This window comes from Mus musculus, chromosome 10, assembly GCF_000001635.26.
Source record: "Mus musculus strain C57BL/6J chromosome 10, GRCm38.p6 C57BL/6J".
Taxonomy (NCBI): Eukaryota; Metazoa; Chordata; class Mammalia; order Rodentia; family Muridae; genus Mus; species Mus musculus.
This window is the reverse complement of record NC_000076.6, coordinates 19,061,501-19,082,157: the sequence shown is the minus strand read 5'-3', so window position 1 is coordinate 19,082,157 and position 20,657 is coordinate 19,061,501. Positions and strand designations below refer to the sequence as shown.

The window sequence follows — 20,657 nt, the reverse complement described above, 5'->3', positions numbered from 1 at the left end:
GAGTTGGTCTCGCTGAGCCAAGGGGCAGAATGTAAAGAATGAGAGCCATTATTTTGCATATAGAACCAGACAATACTCTAAAATATGCCAGACATGACAATATGTGGTTGCATTCCCAGAACTAGGGAGGCTGAGGCAGGAGGATCATTGTCAATAGTCATGAAGCCAGTTTGGGATACATAGTGAGCTAAAGGTTACTCTGTACTCTATAGAAAGATCCTGACTCAAAGGCAAGGAAAATACCAAACACATTCTTCTATTTGGAAAATATTCATCTTCATTGAAGAAAAAGAAATATGTGAACTAGGCTGAGCCAGTAGTTGGAGGGCAGCTGCTCGCACACTGGAGAACCCCTTTTACCTGCCGCAGGAGAAAGAGCCATAGCCAGACCTCAAAATGTCTGTCAGTCAGAGGAGTTTGGGATGAACAGCCTAAAAACAATGGAAGCCAGGAAATTAAGCAGCCTGTGGCAGACTTTCTCCTCCCATCTTGGGTATGGAGTAGCCTCTAAGGTTTTGTCCACTGAAGCAAGCAGACTGGCTGTGAGAGGGTGGGAGTCAGGGAGCAGGAGGACACAAAGCCAAGATGCTATTATTCTGAGTGAAGCCTGGGGATGGACATATAGAACCCCTGATATCAACAAGGGACTCTTGTACTATAAAGCAATATACATGGGAATGAGCACCCAGACCTATGCACAGACTCCTCATAGGAGTGGAGATGCTCTGAAGGCAACATGGGAGTCTAGGGTTGCTCTTTCCACCTGAAAGGAAGGAAGAAAATAAGAGAACAAAAGAAGAATCAGAGCTAGTGAGAAGAGAGGAGGGAGGGAGAACCTGCTTAGGGAAAGGACTAGCACTTCAAATAAACTGAATATTTACCTCAAGGAACATTGCTGCCTGGGGGAAACATGGAATTTTTCAAGGGAAAATCCCTGTTGTCAGTGCAAACAGGAGCTCGCCCAAGACAGCTCAGAATGGAAAAGAAAGATGCTCATCTTTCTTTTCCATTTCTGCCAATCATCTGATTCATAATGTGTGTTTTAGCCTCACTGCAAACCAATCATTTTTCCATCAATAAGCTAAGGGGGTGAGGGTAGGGGTACTTGCCCCTCTCCAAATAAGAAGCAATGCCTATCAGGTGGCATTCTAAATCTCGAAGTTCCCTTTCTCAGTACACACTGGTTCTTTCTAAACTCTGTGGAGCAGAGTGTTCAAGGGTTATTCATCTGGGTTAGAATGTAGTGCTCACTTAGAACATTGGAAGCTCACTTTGTCACTTCGAGGAAAACACAGAGATCCTCAAGAAGTCTGTCTCTGCATTTACTACATTGAAAAACCATTGTTTAGTAAGGTCCCGGGCTGGATTATGCACATGCCTATTAGTCACAAGTACATTATTATGTCTGTAGTTAGCACTCCACCTCCAATTCTCTTTCCTAGTCTACCGATGGCTGCAAATGAACACCTCAGTTCTTATAGTCAAACTGTATCTGAATATGCAAAATCACTCTCTTTAAATATTTTATTACTATTAACAATAACTTAAGTTTTTCATGAGAGCTGTGTTTTACACTGCAACTCACACCTCTACTTAATCTGAATGGCAAGAAAGGCACTTCCTGCGCCCAATTTCAGAGGAAGAAATGGAGGCCTCTTTGTTCTAAGATCTTTGTAGGGATTTCCCTGGGATCTTCAGTCTTTTGACTTTCCTGCCTCCCACTCAAATGTCTGACTGTCTACTGTCATTGTTGAGATCAATGTTTTGAACCTTGCTACTTATCTATAGGTTCTGTCTCTTTAAGGTACTGTGTTGCTCTAGGTTCACTGTTCACATAATGGACTCCCAGGTTTACCTTGCCCAGAGTAATGTCATATTCCTGTGAATGCCCACAAAAAGTTATTTGCATTGCCCTTTGCTGAGCTCTCTTGCCATCCCTTGGAACTAGTCCTGTGCCTCTATTCACTTCTAAATGTGTCTGTGACCGTCAAGACAAAAAGGCCACCAACAGATTGGGAAAGGATCTTTACCTATCCTAAATCAGATAGGGGACTAATATCCAATATATATATAAAGAACTCAAGAAGGTGGACTCCAGAAAATCAAATAACCCCATTAAAAAATGGGGCTCAGCACTAAACAAAGAATTCTCACCTGAGGAATACCGAATGGCTGAGAAACACCTGAAAAAAAAATGTTAAGCATCCTTAATCATCAGGGAAATGCAAATCAAAACAACCCTGAGATTCCATCTCACACCAGTCAGAATGGCTAAGATCAAAAATTCAGGTGACAGCAGATGCTGGTGAGGATGTGGAGAAAGAGGAACACTCCTCCATTGTTGGTGGGATTGCAAGCTTGTACAACCACTCTGGAAATCAGTCTGGCGGTTCCTCAGAAAATTGGACATAGTACTACCGGAGGATCCTGTAATACCTCTCCTGGGCATATATCCAGAAGATGTTCCAACTAGTAAGAAAGAAACATGGTCCACTATGTTCATATCCGCCTTATTTATAATAGCCAGAAGCTGGAAAGAACCCAGATGCCCCTCAACAGAGGAATGGATACAAAAATGTGGTACATTTACACAATGGAGTACTACTCAGCTATTAAAAAGAATGAATTTATGAAATTCCTAGGCAAATGGTTGGACCTGGAGGGCATTATCCTGAGTGAGGTAACCCAATCACAAAAGAACTCAAATGACATGTACTCACTGATAAGTGGATATTAGCGCAGAAACTTAGAATACCCAAGATATAAGTTACAATTTGCAAAAACACATGAAACTCAAGAAGAACGAAGACCAAAGTGTGGACACTTTGCCCCTTCTTAGAATTGGGAACAAAACACCCATGGAAGGAGTTACAGAGACAAAGTTTGGAGCTGATACAAAAGGATGGACCATCTAGAGACTGCCATATCCAGGGATCCATCCCATAATCAGCCTCCAAACGCTGACACCATTGCATATACTAGCAAGATTTTGCTGAAAGGACCCTGATATAGCTGTCTCTTGTGAGACTATGCCGGGGCCTAGCAAACACGTAAGTGGATGCTCACAGTCAGCTATTGGATGGATCACAGGGCCCCCAATGGAGGAGCTCGAGAAAGTACCCAAGGAGCTAAAGGGATCTGCAACTATAGGTGGAACAACATTATGAACTAACCAGTACCCCAGAACTCTTGGCTCTAGCTGCATATGTATCAAAAGATGGCCTAGTCGGCCATTACTGGAAAGAGAGGCCCATTGGACATGCAAACTTTATATGCCCCAGTACAGGGGAATGCTAGGGCCAAAAAGTGGGAGTGGGTGGGTAGGGGAGTGGGGGGGGGGGGAAGGCATGGGGGACTTTTGGGATAGCATTGGAAATGTATATGAGGAAAATACCTAATAAAAATATTAAAAATAAATAAATGTGTCTGTGTTCAGAACTCACAGATCCGTATAGCTCCTCACATGGATTCAGTGGATGATAAAAAAAGATGGGACAGACCCATTACGTTCTTGAACGCTCAAAACAAAGGATGAGTTCTAAAATACAAACATCCATACTGGGAAGGAGGATTCCCCACTTACTATCTTGCTCCGGTCATCTTTGCTAAGGCTACAGAGGCCGATTTACTATGATACACATGCTAATGAAGGCTTCTCCAAACTAAACTGCCTTTATTTACTCAATGACTGGAACATACTTAGATAGCTTAGGAACGGTATTATAATTACTTGACAGATCAATTCCTTCCTGGGCTAGGGCCTCACAAAAGACTATCAAATGTAATTGGGGTTTTTAACCTTGTGACATAACCCATTCGCTACAGAGCGTCTTCTTTATTTCCTTTTCTTAAAAAGTACATTCAATCTACTGTGGACTTTCCCATCTGTCGGTGCAGCTGGAGGTGACTTCCCTCAGTCAGCTGACCCTGCCCTGAGTCACTTCACTGTTGTACATTGGTAAAGCTGCTTCTTCATTGAGGGAACCCTGGAGAGAGGATAGCCTGAGCTATCAGACCACCTCCAATGTGGGATGTTGTTGTGTTTCTTCTGTTCATTTGATATCTCACAAGTAGAGCCATTGTTCCTCTGCTGACATATCCAAAGACAGGACAACCAGTTTCCTATATCCCAGAATGAAGATGACCTTTGTAGAAAGTCCAATCTCTGTAGGCAATGAGTCATTTATCCGGGCAACCCCTTTCATCAAGGGTCCTTCCTCTAGTCCTCATTTCGGGGATGTGCTCTGCTGAAATGATAATGACCCAACTGCTCATTCTGGGATTTTAGATGATGCAAGTTCAGTTTGAGAGGAATTTGAAAACCACAGGAAAAAAAAAGATGGGTCCTTAGGATGAGTTTCAAATAAGAAGTAGGAAACTTCCTGGTTTCGGGAAGCCATTGGAAAGAAGCTGTGGGGGAATTAAAGCTGGAAGTCAGAGGAGTTAGGGAAACAGCTCTGCCTGCTATCAGTGTTGAGCTTACTGATCAGTTAATTCTGGTTTCAGAGTGCTCTCATTAAAAAGGAGAAGGGCATATCATTAACTTTTCCTCATCAAATGCTTTTGTAGAGAGCCAACCATTATCCTAATGCACTCAGTAAATGTGGATCAATAAAAACAAACACACTTTTCCCCATTTTTGACAGCAGAACAAGCAGTTTGGGTATATTGTCCTCAAATGTGACTTATCCAGAAGTCTGCTCAGCAGCTGTGCTCAGATAATGGCTTAATTTAAAGTTTTATTCCTTCAAAGACATACATTAAGAAAAAAGATTTAGAAAAGAACACAGGGAAACTAAAGGTTAGAGGGTAGGAAAGTACATTTTAATTTTTGGTCCTAATAGAATAACCAGGGGATAAGAACTAGTAACCTAAAATCTTTGAGATTCAGCGTACAAAGTTAGAATACTCTATCACCATTCACTATCACATGTGATTAAGTTACTCATAGCCAGCCTAAACCAGGCACCACCACCTCAGCTGCTGACATAGATGTAATAGAAGCCGGTACAAGCTTCAAGCCTGGAAGTTTTAAAAATGTGATTGAGATCACAATAGTCCTGTCCATTTACTGGAAGACGCATCTAATCATATAGCCTCATATTGACTTCAGAAGAATGTGCATCAGGGCTTTTGTTAATGAACATCAGGTAGTGGTCATCAAAAGAATAAATGCAGAAATAGGCTTAAAAATGGAAATCCAGATGTGGGAACCTAGGCCTGGTCCACAATTTCTGTTCCTTAAAGTCACTGGAGACATAGGTCCCTTCCAACTTCCTCTCTTCTGCTCTCCTAAAGCCACAATAATAAAAATTCTCACCTAAGGGAGCACTGCCATTCCCCCTATATTAGGAGCATGGAGAAAAAGGAAATGGGGGAGGAAGGGATTAGAGTACATATCATTCTTAGGAAAAGGAAGATTTCCAGAATCACCATATACAGGGCACTTTTTATCCTATCAGTGAGAAGCGCATCACGCAGACACACCCAAATCAAAGGAGGCTTGCGAACACCATCCTTTTCTATGTAGACGTGAATCCAGTCAAAAGTGTGGAAAGGAGAGAGTGAGAATCAGGAGATAATTTGCTGTTATCACCACAGAAGAAGGAGCATGACGGGTAATGAAAGCAGGTCCAACCTCTTTCTAGTTAGTGTAATAGGAAAGCCATCAACATTTGGATAAAACCTGGTCAAAACATTATTCATAAGCACCCACCCAGAATCAACTTCAGTGCCTATCAGCAGATAATGGAAGAAGAGAACTGACCTCCACACACTCACTATGGCATAAGGGTGCACATATGTACAATACATTAACAAAAACAAGAAAAATTTAAGTGAATGAAATTCAGTTGAAGGAAAGTAGATGGAACTAGAAGATGAACATGATAATATTAAGCAAAATAATCCAGATTCAGAAAAAAAACGATAAATGTTTTTCTCTCATATGTGAAACCTAGATTCTTTAAAAGGTATGAATACAGAAGGGGAAATATTTAGCAGGAGGAAGGGGATCCCCAGGTAGAGAGGGAAAAATAGAAGGTAATGGGGTAAATATATAAACATGACTAAAGTACATTATACATATATAAAAACAGTACCATGAAACCCATTATTTTCTACAACTAATATATTCTAATAAAATATCTCAAAACTGACCTAAACTAGAAATAATTAAAATTCAATATTAAAATGTAAAGATTCAGGAATTTAGGTACACATTTGTATGGCAGTAGTATCATGAGCTGGAGTCCTGCCTGAGCTACTGATAGGGACCTGGACTCAAGAAAAATATTTGAAATGCTAATCACATTACTTATGTGTTCTCTCTCTCTCTCTCTCTCTCTCTCTCTCTCTCTCTCTCTCTCTCTCTGTGTGTGTGTGTGTGTGCATGTAAATTTCATAGGAAACATGTGGGTCTCTGTAATTATTTTTTTTCAGACAAGACCTCACTGTGTAGATAGCCTAGAACTCACTATGTAGAACAGTCTAACCTCCATCTTACAGAGATCTACCTGCATCTGCCTACCAAGTGCAGGGCAATGTGGTAACACCAGAGTCCAGATATCCTACCACAGCAAACTCTGGATATCCTAACAAAGCTAAAGCATAGGAAGATAACCTTAAATCCAATCTTATTAAGAAAATAGAAGCCTTTAAAGAGAAAATGAACAAATCCCTTAAAGGATACAGGACAATACAATCAAACGAGTGAAGGAAATGAATAAAAATGTTCAAGACCTAAAATGGAAATAGAAGCAATAAAGAAAATACCAACTGAGGGAATACTGGAGTTTGAAAACTTAAGTAAGAGAACAGAACTATATACACAAACATCACCAACAGAATACAAGAGATAGAAGAGAGAGTGTCAGGCATAGAAGATACAATAGAAGAAATTAATACATTGGTCAAAGAAAATGTTAAATCTAAAAAGTTCCTGACACAAGACATACAGGAAATTTGGGATACCATGAAGAAGCCAAACTTAAGAATAATAGGATTAGAAGAGGGAGAAGATTCTCAGTTCAAAGGCCCAGAAAATATGTTCAACAAAATCATAGAAGGAAATGTCCTCAAACAAAAGAAAAAGGTGGCTATAAACATACAAGAATCCTACCAAACCCAAGTAGATTGAAACAGAAAAGAAATGCTTCTGCCACAGAATAATCAAAACACTAAATGTATAAAACAAGAAAAGAATATTAAAAGCTGCAAGGGAAAAGGCCAAGTAGCATATAAAGACAGACCTATCAGAATTACACTCAACTTATCATCAGGAGCTATAAAAGCAAGAAGAGCCTGAAAAGATATCTTACACACCTGAAGAGACCACAGATATCAGCCCAGACTACTATACCCAGCAAAACTTCTAATGAAAATAGAGGGAGAAAACAAGATATTTCACAACAAAACCAAATTTAAACAATATCTGTCCACAAATCCAGCCATACATAATATACTAGAAGAAAAACTCCAACCCATCCCACACCCGAAAACCAAAAGAAGGGAGGTACTCCCCCTTCTACCACCAACATCAAAATAACAGGAATTAACAATCACTGGTCAGTAATATCTCTCAATATCAGTAGACTCAATTCCCCAATAAAAGGACACAGCCTATCAGAATGGATGTGGAAAAAAGGATCCAGCATTCTACCACATACAAGAAACACACCTCAGAAAGACAGATTGACATTGCTTCAGGTTAAAGGGCTGGAAAAGATATTCCAAGCAAATGGCACCAAGAAGCAACTTGGAGTAGCAAAAACAAACAAACAAACAAGCAAACAAGCAAACATCTTTCAACCAAAAATAATCAAGAGATGGGGAAGGACACTTCATACTCAACAAAGGAAAATGTCACCAAGTTGACATCACAATTTTGAGCAACTATGCCCTAAATTCAAGGGTACCCACATTTGTAAAATAAACTTTACTAAAGCTTAAATCAAATATTGAACCCCACACATTAATTGTGAGAGATTTCAACACCCCACTCTCACCAATGGACAGATCGACAAAAAATAAACAGAGAAATAATGAAACTAACGGACATTATGAATCAAATGGACCTAACAGATATCTACAGAACATTTCACCCAAACACAAAAGAATATACCTTCTTCTCAGCATCTCACCGAACCTTCTCCAAAATTGACCATATAATCAAGCACAAAGCAAATCTCAACAGATACAAGAAAATGGAAATAACCCCTTTTTACCTTCTCAGACCACCATGGATTAAAGCTGGACTGCAACATTCTTTGTACGCTTCAATGTAAATGAACTCACAACAAATCCAAACTCATGGGACACAATGAAAGCAGTGCTAAGAGAAAAGTTCATCACACTAAGTGCCTTCATAAAGGGATTGGGGAAATCTCATAATAGCAATTTAAAAACACACCTAAAAGCTCTAGAACAAAAAGAAGCAAACACACCCAAGAGGAGTAGATAGCAGGAAATAATCAAACCCAGGGATGAAATAAATAAATTAGAAACAAAGAGAATAATACAAAGAATCCATAAAACCAAGAGCTGGTTCTTTGAGAAAATCGACAAGATAGACACCCTTAGCCAAACCAATTAAAAGGCAGAGAAGCAATATACAAATCACAAAATCAGAAATGAAAGGGGGGATATAACAACAGACACTGAGGCAATCCAAAGAATCAATACTAGGTCTTACTTCAAAAGCCTAAACTCAACAATTGGAAAATCTAAAGGAAATGGACAATTTCCTTGATAGGTTCCACTTACCAAAGTTAAATCAAGATTAACAATTTAAATAATCCTATAACCCCTAAAGAAATAAAAGCTGTCATTAAAAGTCTTCCAAGCAGGCAGGGGTGAGGGTGGGGGGAAGCCCAGGGCCAGACGATTTTAGCCCAGAATTCTAGTAAAGATCACAGAGCTAAAACCATCACTCTTCAAAATATTCCACAAAATAGAAATACAAGGAACATTGCAAAACTCTTTCTATGAGGGTACAGTCACCCTGATACCTAAACCACACAAAGACTCAACAAAGAATTTCAGACTAATTTCCCTTATAAGCATTGATGCAAAAATATCCAATAAAGTACTCACAAGCTGAATCCAAGAATAGATCAAAAACATCATCTACCGTGAACAAGAAAGGGGTCATCCCAGGGATGCAGGGATGGTTCAACATATGAAAACACATCAATGAAATCCACCAAATAAACTGAAAGGAAAAACCTCACATAATCACTTTATTAGATGCTAAAATAGCCTTTGACAAAATCCGAGCCCCCTTCATGACAAAATCTTGGATCATGGATATAGGTTTCATACTTAATTACAAAAAAGGCAATCTATAGCAAACCAATAGTCAATACCAAATGAAATGGAGAGAAACTTAAAGCGATTCAACTACATTCAGGGACTAGACAAAGCTGTCTTCTCTCTCCACGTCTATTCAATATAGTACTTGAAGTTCTAGCCAGAGCAATAAGACAACTAAAGGAGATCAGGGGGTTTCAAACAGGAAAGGGGAAAGTCAAAGCATTACTATTTACAGATGATATGATAGTCTACATAAGTGACCCCTAAAATTCTACCAGTGAACTCCTACAGCTGATAAACATCTTCAGCAAACTGGCTAGATATAAAATTAACTAAAAAAAAAATCATTAGCTCTCCTTTATACAAATGGTAAACAGTCTGAGAAAGAATTCAGGGAAATAACACACTTCACAATAGACACAAATAATATAAAATATCTTGGTGCAATTCTAACTAAATAAGTGGAAGACCTGTATAACAAGAACTTCACGTCTCTGAAGAAAAATTTGAAGTAGACATCAGAAGATAAAAAGGTCTCCCACGCTCAGGGATCAGGCAAATTAACATAGCAAAAAATTTGATGAATCTTATCCAAAGCAATCTACAGATCCATTGCATTCCTCATCAAAATTCCAATACAATTTTTTACAGCCCTTGAAAGAGCAATTTTCAACTTCATATAGAAAAATAAAAAAATCATGGGATAGCAAAAACAATTCTGAACAAAAAAATGAACCTCTGGAGGTATTACCATTCCTAATTTCAAGTCAAGACTACAAAGCAATAGTATTAGAAATCGCATGATGTTGGCATAAAAGCAGACAGGTTGATCAATGGAATTGAATTCAAGACCCAGAAATAAACACACACACCTATGGACTTGATTTTTTTTTAACAAAGAAGCCAAAACTATGCAATGGAAACAGAAAGCATCATCAACAAACAGTGCTGGTCTAACTGAGTGTCTGCGTGTAGAAGAATGCACATAGATCCATATCTATCACCCTGCACAAAACTCAAATCCAAGAAAATCAAATACCTCAACCAGGTGCAGTATATCTAATAGAAGAGAAAGTGTGGAATAGCCTTGAACCCATATGTACAGATGACAACTTCTTAAACAGAACACCAACAGCTTAGGCACTGAGATTAGCAATTAGTAAATGGGACCTCATGAAATTGAAAGGTTTCTGTAAGGCAAATAGGATAAAAGGATAAAAGTGTGGCCTATATAGTAGGAGATCTTCACCAACCCGACACAGGACTGATATCCAAAACATATAAAGAAATCAAGAAATCAAACACTAACAACCCAAATAACCCAATTTTCCTTCTAGTATATTATGTAAGGCTGGATTGCGGACAGATATTGTTTAAATTTGGTTTTGTTATGGAATATCTTGTTTTCTCCCTCTATTTTCACAGACAAATCTCTTAATGGCTAAGAAACACTTAAAGGAATGTTAAATATCCTTAGTTATCAGGGAAATGGAAATCAAAGTGGCTCTTATACCCATCAGAATAGTCAAGATCAAAAACTCAGGTAACAACTGTATAACCACTTTGGAAATCAATCTGGCCATTTCTCAGAAATTTGGGAATAGTTCTATCTCAAGACCAAGCTCTACCACTCCTGGACATATACCTAAAAGATGCTCCACCACGCCACAAAGACACTTGATCAACTATGTTCATGGTAGCTTTATTCATAAAAGCCAGAAACTTGAAACATCCCAGATGTCCCTCAACTGAAGAATTGATAAAGGAAATGTGGTACATTTACAAGATGGAATACTATTCAGGTATTAAAAACAAGGACATTGAGGCTGGAGAGATGGCTCAGCAGTTAAGAGCACTGACTGCTCTACCAAAGAGAGCAGTAGGTCCTGAGTTCAAATCTCAGCAACCACACGGTGGCTCACAACCACCTGTAATGAAATCTGATGCCCTCGTCTTGTGCATCTGAAGACAGCTACAATGTACTAAATTATAATAATAAATCTTTGGGCCAGAGCCAGCGCGGACTGAGTGAGCAGGGCTGACCAGAGCAGAGGTCCTAAAAAAGTCAATTCCCAACAACCACATGAAGGCTCACAACCATCTATACAGCTACAGTGTACTCATATACATAAAGTAAAATAAATAAAAATAATAATTTAAAAAAGCAAATAAACAAGGGCATCATGAACTTTGCAGGCAAATGTATGGAACTCAAAAATATCACCCTGATTGAAAAACTCCAGACCCAGAAACACACATATGGTATGTACTCATATAGACCATATAAGTGGAAATACACATATGGTATGTACTCATATAGACCATATAAGTGGATATTAGCCATAAAGTGCCTTTGGCTCCCTTTTCTCTGGCTGTACTACCTTGTCTGGCCTCAGTGGGAGAGAATGCACTTAGTCTTGATGGGACTTGATGTAGCATGGTGGGTTGGTACCCACGGGGTGGGGGCTCCTCTTCTCTGACTAGAAGGGGAGAAGGAAGGAGAGAAAGGGGTGGGAGGGTGGGACTGGGAGGAGATGAGGGGCACTCTGTGATCTATAATGTGAATAAATAAATAAATGAAAAAATAAAATTAAAAATAGATTTTAAAAAGAAAGAGAAAAGCAAACGATAAAGCATGAACTAGCATGACGAAGCTTGGCCGTTTTAACTTTTGACCTTTGCCGTCACACTAGCTCCTTTTGAATTCCAGATCACATACGTCTAATGAGTCACTTTGTGCTGTATGGATGCATTACGTACTTTTTCTGATAAAACTTCACTTTCTACTTCTTTCTTTTACTGAAAATAGATTTTTTTTCTCACATAATAGCTCATGGTTATGATTTCCCCTTACTCTCCTCCTCCAAGCTCTTCCCCACCTCCCCTCCCACTGAACCCACTCCCTTTCTGTCCCTCCTTAGAAAAGAATGGGCTTTTAGAAGATAATAATAATAAAATATAATACATCACTATATTAACAGCAAAATTTATAGTAACAAAATAAGATGCATTATTACTCCTTTATTGTAATATGTTTGAATTGGGCAATATTACAAGTTGATGTTGGAGAAAGAAGTGTGGCAATCAGGACTTTCGCTCAGACCCTTCAACCTCAAAAGGAAAGGATGTGCACAGCATCGTAGTTTCCCTGATGCTATTCTCAGTGTCTTATTTTGAAGGAAAAAAACATTTTTTTTCCAACAGAGTCTCACTCTGGCTGGCCATGAAATTTCAGTGATAGGCCTACCTCAGTCTTCCAATGCTGAGATTTCAGAAATGACCACCACACCCAGTTCTGTAGTGAAGAAATTTTGATGTGTGTTTATAGTGTTTTTATCTATACTGTTTGAATAAAACATTTCTACTTTTATATTCCTTACCCAAGACTTTGTGGCATACACAGCCTCTTCAAGTTCTCATTTCATAAAAGTTAAGATATTTTGGGAACAGAGGGTGAGGCTCCATAAATATCATTAAATTAAATAGAAAAGTTCAAACATTTTATTAAGGCGAAGTTACAGCAATTGTCTTGTATGAACTTTTCTAAGATAGTCTGCTGACTTTCACTTAGGAAGGCTCCACATCTTAATCATTTCTGAATTTCTGATAGAATTCGGTGGTGTCTTTAGGGCTGAATCAGCTATTCATAGAAAGAAAGAAATATCAACACCATCAGCTGAATTTAAAAGAAAATGCACATGAAACTTTCAATTAAATCAGAACCAACTAACCTAGGCAAAATGAAATAAACCAGTAACTTCAACACTGAGGCAGGAGGATTGTTGCAAGTTTAACTTTGGGGTACATATTATCAGACCAATCAGAAATATCTAGCAAGACTTTCCCAAAACAACAAGGTGAGAGCAATTTCTTATACATTGGGTATAACTCCAGAGAACTAGCTCCCAGAACTAGACTACGAACAAGGTAAATACTAGACTTCAACCTTCACTCAAAGGGAGAAACCCACCACGCTGTTCACCTACAAACTTCCGCAGCACCCTGAATTTTCCTGGTAGGATCTCCAGCTAAGGATTGGGCAGGTTGAGCCATCTTTCTTCTCTGACTCAAACAGCTGATAACACAAACTGATTCAAAGGTTACGGGTGGGGTTAATGTACCCCCCCCATTCATTACAGAGAATTCCTGTGTCTCCATAGCAACTTACACTTTCAGATCAAACACCTGTGCTCACTGACCCTGTTCAGTCCAACTTTCACTTTCACTCTTTTTTTTATGATGTGAAATCAGTCCATCCCGAACCTCTCGCTTCTGAGTACTGGGATTGCAGTGGTATTACTGGCATGACCCACTACCCCTCTTGATAGTTACAGGAAGTGTGTGATCGTTTTCAGTTGCACTTTCCTTTTCATTTTCAGACATTCTCTTTCTGACTCACTACTAAATAGAGAGCTCATTTCAATAATCTAAAATAAAAATTAGCCTCAAGAAGCCACCGTGCAGAAGAGATGAGAATCTTAGAATTGGGATCTGTGAATGCTAAAAGGAGATTTAACAATCATGTCTTTTTAACTCAACTCCAAAGAGTTAGGAAATATTCACACCAACCCTTAGGAGTGGAAGTGCAATCAGAACCAAGTGTTTGAAAATTTCAAGGCATATAGTTTGGTCCAGCAATTACAAATGGTAGGACTTAGTTTTCAGATATACTTTGAAACATATAGATGGATATACATGTAAGAGCACCCAACAACCAAGAGGCTTCTATCAGCAAAAAGATACTGTGTTAAAGTACAATATGCCTCTGACAGGAAAAGGAGGAAAGATAATCCTTGACTCAGAGAATAATGTTCACAATATAGTCCTTTAAAATAATTCCAAAGTGTGTGAGAAAGACCAAGAACATGTACACGTGTGTTTACATAGAAAGAGTGACTGGAAGCCAACGGGCTCATTTTAATAGTAGTTGCCTCTAAGCACAAGATTGAGGAGCAGTGGGAACAGGTCTTTTACAATTTATTTTTATACTCCTGTTGCTACCCACTCAGTTCTGCAGAGGGAATGATACTTGCTGGTGTTCTGGCTATTTAGTGTATAACCTAGGAAACAGTATCACCTCCTACCTCTTATGTAGGCTGTCCCTGACATTGTGCTACAAATCCAATGAGGATTCGATTGGGGTTGTTTCTAGGTTAGTAAGAGCAATACAGGGCTGAGGAAGGGCAGGGGAGGCACCCCATTCCACAGCTTAAGGACACTGGGCTTGTTTCTGGGACTTGAAATAAGCCTCCAGAGACACAGAAGTATCAATGTCTGGTGTGTTCTGTACAGAGAAAGAACTAAGAAGTGAATGGCTGCTTAGTTTTTTAACTCCCCAGAAAATCACCCCAACAGAACAAGCAGAGTGACACCAGTTTCTTTGAGGTCAGCATACTGTTGGTTTCCTGAATCTTTTTAAGAGATGACTTCTCTGATCCTTAGGAGATCTCATATTTGCCCAATGAGCATAACCCATATTTGTGCCTAACTGCTTGAAATAAAGATAGAATGGAAGAGATTCTTGTTGCTTATCACCATCAACCTTCCTCTTGGTTCTCGACGAGTGAAGTAAACATGTATTTTCTATGTTTCTCTTTCCTGTTCAGGGCTCCATGTGATTGTATCTCAGTTATCGTAAGCCATCAGTACATTACGTACCTCATGCTATCGTGGCTGTAATGGAGTTAGTCTCAAGCTATTTGTTTGGAATGTAAGATAAAGTCCCTATGTCCCTTCTACCATATTGACTAACAAGATAAAGAGTAAGAGGCAGCTAGGAACTGCAAAGGAAGTATGACTTAGGAGTAAGTCAACACCAAAAAAAACCACAAAGTTTAGAGCTGAAGAACCAGGTCCTTGATGGTATCAGTTCACCAAAGGACTCAGCTCCCCAAAACCATGCACTTCATGTGGCCATCAGATGACTAAACTGAGTTCAGTAATACTGACCAAGTACCTACTTAGGGGACAGATATTGGACTACATTAGTAAATTCAGTGGACAAGAAACCCTGCTTTCATAGAGAAGGAAACAGGACAAAGGTGATAATCATGAAGAACTTGGCAGAAGCATCTTGAAAGATGATGACTATTTTGGGAAGGAGAGGAACAGCAAAGAAAAGCTAGGGAGATGGAGATGGGGGAGGAGGGAGGAGCTAGAGAAAGCCCTCCTTTATTTCGGCTAGGATGAGTCAGAGGTGTCTCGGCTACTTATCTATTAAGGCTTAGATGTGAAACATTTGCAATATTTGTAGCCTACTTCCTAACACATATTCAGGGGCAGAAATTTTAACGGAGTTTTTAAAGTCAACAAAATGAATATTAATTAGACTTATGTACAATTTAGGTGGGAGAGAGTTTTTGAGTTTCAAGTGAAGGTTGAACTGAATTATTCTAAAACATATATCCAGCCTTAGATCTTACTTATGAATTCCTGCACTTTTGAGCCAAGGCAGGAAGATGACTAGATTTGAGGCCATCCTGGGACACAAATGTACACACACACACACACACACACACACACACTCATATGTACATACATACATACGTATAACCCTAAGTAAATGAATATCACTGATCCTCATTTTTGGGGAAGGTTGTGGAAATAGTCTTAAAACAGCCCCATTTAAGGCCAGGTGTGGTTCTGCACACATGTAACCAGGTGTGGCTCTGCACACATGTAACCCCAGGGTTAAGGAGGCAAGAGAATAAGAAGTTCAAGGTTATAGCAATTTTAAGACCAGCCTGGGTTCACATAGCATTATCTCAAAAGCCCAAATACCACAGGCATGATGGTGCATGTACACTTTTAATCCCAGCACTTAGCAGGCAGGGGCAAGTTTATCTCTGCACTTTAAACCAAATTGGTCTATATGGCCAGTTCTAGACTAGCCAGTGTTATAGCTTGAGACCCTATCTCAAAACCAAAACAAGACTAGAAACAAAATATAACAAAAACCAAACAAATCAACAAACAAACACCTCACAACACAAAGCTTCTATTTAAATGCAGTAACACTTAGAGAGTATGACTTAGTAAAGTAAGAAAACTTTTGTATTCTCATTGTTTGTACCTTAAAATATAAAAAACAATCACTTATTATTTTGTTCCCAAAATTGATTTATGGAAAATATGACCAAGGAAAATTGACAACATCTAAGGAATGTTAAGTTCTGTGATCCCAAGTTTTCCAGGGACCAACTTGCAAGACTTATGAAAATGCATAACTGACTCAAAAGCCAGAAAACCAGAAAGAAAAGAGAGGATCAACCAGCAAATACCTCCTCCTAGCCACCTTGCTGAGTGTGTGGCTAGTGGCTGCCTATAAGGGAACAGTCTGTTGACTCTTAGTTAAAACTGGCATTCCCCCAGCTTTGTATAACTGTATCATGTTGTGAAAAAGAAAAAAAAATCACCATAGAAACTCAGGTCTCTGACAAACCAGGAAAGATTAGAGATAGTCTATCTTTTGCCACAGAACTTATTTTTCAGTGGTTGGGTGTGCACACGTTTTTATAAAGAGTCCAGTATCAGATGAATGAGTTATGCCTTGATAAGGCCAGGACAACTCATCTCTATTCAAGACTGAGCCGGTCTGCTGAGTTGCCATGCCAGTTCACTGTGTTTCTACCACATTCATATCTTAGGTTTTCCCAAGATGCCACAGCATCATCTCTCAGTAAGGCTTAATTGTTAAATCGGAGACCTTGGAGTAGGAGTGGGCAAAATGGGCAGGAGAACCAAGTACCCTCTCTTCTCATGCCTCTACCTAAGAAAGGCCATTGAATAGTGGTCTCAGGGAAAGGAGGTGAGAAGGGTGCGTCAAGCTGGCCTCACTTTTAATCCTTAACCTCCCATGCAGGCATGAGCCATCAAGCCCAGCTAAAGAGCGACATTTATTTCCCCTTTTGGTCTTTGGTGCTGTTTCCTTTTTCTAAACTTGAAAACAGCCGTATATCTCAGTTGTCACTTTTAACCAGATATCAGTTGAGCTTGTTGCTGCTCTTTTATCTGTAAGGGTCTTGCTATATATCTCTTGTTGTCCTGCAACTCTTTATGTAGACCAGACTAGCCTTGAACTTAACATTGATGCTCTATCTCAGCCTCCTACATGCTGGCACTACAGGTATGAGCCACCAAGTCCCACTGCATAGTGATTTTTAATATAAAAAGACAGACATCTCAAATAACTGAGAAAGAAAAGACTATTCCACAAATTATATTGAGACAATCTTTGGCAAAAGATAATCTTTGCCTACTGTCAATATCAAATTCAATTCTCAGTGGCTGAGACCTACAGTACAGCTGTAGATAAATGTACTCACAGAAGAATATATATATATGTGTGTGTGTGTGTGTGTGTGTGTGTGTGTGTGTATATATATATATATATGTTGAAGTAGGTAATGGACATGCAAGGCACTTCCTTTTTCCTCTTTCCTTTCTTTTTCTTTTTTTTTTCTTGTAAAAGAAGCATTGCTGAAATAAGTTTATTTTATGCATGACTAATTACTCCCATTTTGGAATTAAAAAATATTTTCTCATACATACATACATACACACACACACACACACACACACACACACACGTGTGTGTGTGTATGTGTATGAGAAATCTTAAGGGAGATGACCATGGGCTTGACCCCCCCAAAAAAATAGCAAAATACTGAACATGAAAGAGACCCGATAATTAAAATACAAATATCTAAGTGGGGAGGTCGGTAAAATAAAGCATAATATTCTAACTTTTAAAAATATAATCAGCTTATACAAATTTATTAAAAGTCAGGTGTGATATTTCTTGGCAAGACTGGATGTCCAAAAGAGAGAAGAAAAGAAGAAAGAAAATTTAAAAACTAGATCTGATAAAAAGTACTAAACAACACACAAGAGAGGAGCTATAAATAGGGTGGGGGTGGTAACTGTCTCTCTCAGGACTTAAAAGGCAAGGCTGGCTGAGCAGGAAGGATTTTTTTTTTCCCAAGTTGACCCTCTCAGTACCTTTTTCTAACAGTGTTGATAGGTACAGAAGGGTGTAGGCAACCTCATGCTTAACTGGTCAGTGAGAGTACAAATCTTTCTGGAAAGCAATGTGCTCTTATTCAAGGGGAATCCAAGATGTTTACAGTGTTTGACCTAGTAATTCTACTTCCAAGAACTAAATGTCCGAAAATATTTTTTTAATTCCAAAATGGGAACAATTAGTCATGCATAAAACAAACTTATTTCAGCAATGCTTCTTTTACAAGGAAAAAAAAAAAAGAAAAAGAAAGGAAAGAGGAAAAAGGAAGTGCCTTGCATGTCCATTACCTACTTCAACATTTTCTGAGATTCTCTTATGTGTCCCACATCAGGGCTAAAGAGAAGCGGACTTGCTCCTTACCCTTGTGGAACATGCAGAACACAGGAGAGAAGCACCGAACCATCACCAATGTTCTGAGTTTTGCTATAGGACCACACTGCTGAGGACACACATTAATCAAGAAGAACATGTGCAGGCAAGCAGACGCAGCTCAGGCAAAGCAGAATGGAAGACCCTTTTAGGAAGAAGAAACAATATTTGAAGGCTAGAGTTTATAACCGGCCTATATATGAAGGGTCTGGTGCTTCCTATTAGCAATGCAGAGAATCCCTACTGGGTCCAATAGTGGAGTTTCTTTTCCGGGAGACCAAAGGGAGCTTCAGGAGTGATGACCATCTGGGAGAGGGGGCTTCTCACAGAGGAGATGCATCCTCTGTACTGCAAATATAGGCGCTGGGCTTAGATGCCCTCTACCCGGTTAAGCTCCTGTGAAGGTTTCTTCCTCTCCTCTCTCTGAACAAACAGAGAAAAGAGCAAGCTGCTTTACAACCTGCACGTCTCACGTAGTCACCACTGATTTTTTTTTCAGGCCTTAGGAATGGGGGCATTCATTTCTGCTTACTTTCTGTTTTCGAGTCTTGAGTCCTATGGAAATGTAGACAAATTAATTAAGATTATCAAATGTATCAACCACCTAACGGCCAGAGTCTGCCTCACTTACAGATAAAAGAGCAACAGCAAGCTGGACTGATAGCTGGTTAAAAGTGACAACTGAGACATACTGGTGGCTGTCTGCGAGTTTAGAAACAGGAAACAGCACTTGCTACAGTTGCCAAAGGGCATGTGACCTCAGAAAGGGTTATGCAGAAAGTCAAGATCAGAATCGGAACAAGGGAGTTTGTGGTGACAAGCACTGCGGAGTATGTGTTTATGTGAAAGCAAACCCTCCTCCCAACCCTAGCAAATGCCCTGCTTTCTTACCCAACCAAAACAATGTGACTCTCAAAGAGAACACTGTGTTATTAATTGTGGAAGTGTATCTGTCACTATTAACGTATCAAACAGAGGCCTTGATATTATCGCTACTGATCAGCTGATTAAAGCTTACCCACAGCCTACCAAACATCAGTTACTCATGACGTAGAGAAGAGCCTTTGTCGCACTCCCAGAAGGCGTGATGCAAGCAAACAAACACGCCTCACCCTACTGAGTCTCTATGGCAACTGAGCCACTTGTTGCCTAGATGATCCATGCTCTGGAAGAGGCATCTCCTGTGACTGGAGGGAGTTTTCGAAGGTAACACGTCAACAGCAACGCCACAGCAACGCCTCAGCAACAGCTGTTTGTTATTGAAGCAGACACGGAGACAGAGTAGGAGAGGCTACCAGAGGACACAGTGCAGAAGATTGCTGTCTTGCAGGAAGTACTGGGATAGATCTGAACAGCTAGAGCTATTTGGGTGGGGGAAGTAGATGAAGTGCATGCTGACTAAAACATCTATATATAACTTATTGACTGGATGAAAAGAATCTCTCCCTTTTGCGCACCTGACCATTTTTCTGACAGAATTTCAAATCTCTGGTCTTTAGATTCGTCACAGTTAAAACAAATCGAGGAGGAAACTGGAGAAAAACTTAGTAAGAACTGAAAACAGTTTATTGTACTATAAGTGCTCTCCTAAGGTCTGATGGCTCCTGCTGGGCTGCCTGTAATACTTTGACCCATGTTAAATCCCATTTGGGGTCCTGTTAGTATGTTTGCTTGGGTGTCTAGCTTCAATAGCTATCCGGAATAGAAAAGAAGTGTGATCAATATTTGCCAGTTGTAATGGCAATGGTTATGGAAACTGGGTTAGAAACTAGAGTGGTCAGTATAGTTAAATGATGAGACAGTCTACCTGTAAGACAGTCAGAGGCTGTCATGACAATGCCTGCACAAGTTAGGCTGGCCAAAGTTGGGGTTTTCATCTTCCAGTCAAAAAGAGACAGGAGAGCCTGAAGGTTTTTAGAGCCTTTTCCTAGAGCCAAAGAACCCAAGTTAAAAG

The 20,657-nt window shown here is 39.5% G+C and overlaps 1 long non-coding RNA gene across 1 annotated transcript; it reads right to left on the bottom strand.

Annotated features, from left to right (window-relative positions):
- Positions 1 to 12,798: 12,798 nt before the first annotated feature.
- Positions 12,799 to 19,379, bottom strand: Gm51814 (predicted gene, 51814). Its single transcript, NR_168594.1, has 4 exons — positions 19,236 to 19,379; positions 18,948 to 19,126; positions 18,695 to 18,848; positions 12,799 to 12,952 (listed from the first exon to the last, which is right to left on the bottom strand). It is a non-coding gene; the product is annotated as a predicted gene, 51814 (long non-coding RNA).
- Between the last annotated feature and the right edge of the window lie 1,278 nt (positions 19,380 to 20,657).